Genomic DNA, 2,334 nt, shown 5'->3' on the forward strand with positions numbered 1-2,334 from the left:
ATACAAAATTGATAATCATTTTTATAGAAGAGTACCACTAGACTACAGGGATTATAGTGTGATATTGTCTGAATTTAATATGAAAATAATTACCTGTTTCCATTTTGGAGATTTTTATAACATCGGTTCAGGAATGGATTCTGAAATTTTGTTTTAATATTAATATTTAATTTTGAATAATTCAAAAATATTATGCATCCTTATATTTTTTATATTAAATGCGGTATTTAGAGCGTGAAGGATACTTCCTTATATATATCCTTATAATAACACGATATTAAATAAAAATCTATATTGGACTATAATTACAGAGGTTGTATGTGTCCACTATAAATTGTTCTAAAAATCGACTATAATATCTGATCAATCATTTCTATAATACTAGTATTATATTCGTCTACATAATATATGTTATGAGGTGAATACATATATTTTCTTTTTTCTTTATTAACCTCATCATTTGCACTTATTATATACGACGGTCACATTATCATTAAAAAGCTATTTTCATTATGTGATCCGGTAATCACAACAGCATTAACTTTTGATACATATTTCTATCTAAAGATCGCCAATGGGCTATTAATAGTTAACTTCTTTTTCACACCTATTTACACTTATTTTTGCTAAGTTATAAGCTAAGACCTATATCAAAAAAACATGAAACTACTACTTAATCTTATTAAAAACTCACCATATAATATCCACACTGCTAGTCACTAGCAAATAACGAAACTGTTTAAAGTCCACTTTGAAGAACATAATTTGACGCTCATGTGCTGACTAGACGAAATGAGAGTACTGCTATGTGGCCAAGGAATAAGTTATAGATGCGTACAATTATAAATTTAGAACAATAATAACATTGATGACAACATATTTACATAGATTAAGAAAAACTAGAAAAAAAACTCTAATGATGAACAAAACTACTCACTTACTCTTATATTATAGAGTATACTTCAGGAAATAAAAGAATCATGATAAACTTATTTGGATAATAAGATTAACTCATGAAATTATTCTAAAGTCACCGACCCTTGATAAGTCTACAAAGTTTAAATGATATCTGTCCATTAAAAGTGGGTCCAAATTGTGTGAAGCTAAAAAGTAAAAAAAAAAAACGATTTGAAGAGAAAATGTCCTCAGGAAGTATGATCGAACGTATCTGTTATATATTTATAAATATAGATTTATTCCTGTATTAATTATTTACTTGGAGTACTTTTATCTAGTTTTACACTTGGCGCAATTATAAAGAATACGTACTTGGCTCGGTTTGGATAATTGCTGGCTTGTCTTGTGTTTTTGAAAAAGGATGAATATGGATAGGTAATTCTCATACCTATCCATCCTTTTTATACGTAACCATTAGACGATAACAAGATACGTAACCATTTTCAATAGGGAAATCCTGCGATACCCACGAAGGGAACCGTGGGTTATGTTGGATTACTACAGACTAAAACCCTGCTACGTTCCGTTCGAGCCGCTTTAATAACGGAGCCAGAATCCTACAGAAAGGTCGTGTTAGTTACATCGCTTAAGTTTATTCAAAACACGAGATATTTAATTACCTACTTAACTACCCACGAGTATACCTCAAGAACATATGAACGGATTATGATAAATGCCTTCTTGGAATTAGTATCCGCTAGGATTAGTATGATGATTCTTAAAAAATTCAAACTGACATAAAAGTCTACACATGTCGTATCTGTACATTTGATCATAGAATTAATTAAAAATATTCGCTGCCATTCCAGTAGCGACACTACGTACTGATAAATTTATACCTGACAAGACAAGTTTGGCGAACGGATCTTGTTTTTTACCGACGTTACCAAAAACGAAGGAGGTTCTCAATTCGACTGCTGTTTTTTTGACTTAATCCTCATAGGCAGCTTGACTGAATGATGTTTTAATGGTCTGTAATTTTTTTGTTTTCGAAAATTTCACAATATTTCGATATCATTATATCTGGACATACAACTAGAATAATAAAAGATTGAAGTCAAATTAAAATCGTAATCGAATAGAAAACAAAATCAAAAATGAATAAAAAATATATAAATATATTGATTGTGAGGCAGACTTTAAACCCGCGTCTTTCGCTCCTACTTTATATATCATTATTTCGTTGTGCGAACCAAACAATATCAATACACTTATATAATATACGCAACAATGAATAAAAAACGGTTTCTTTTATTTATTTATAATGCTCGTTTCACATAAAAAAACGTATAAAAGGCCTTATTGCTACATAGCAATCTCTGTCCGGAAGCCTGGTAGGAAAAAAAATATCAGAAGTTATATTAATATAGCGATATA

The sequence above is a fragment of the Zerene cesonia genome, chromosome 14, assembly GCF_012273895.1.
Source record: "Zerene cesonia ecotype Mississippi chromosome 14, Zerene_cesonia_1.1, whole genome shotgun sequence".
NCBI lineage: Eukaryota > Metazoa > Arthropoda > Insecta > Lepidoptera > Pieridae > Zerene > Zerene cesonia.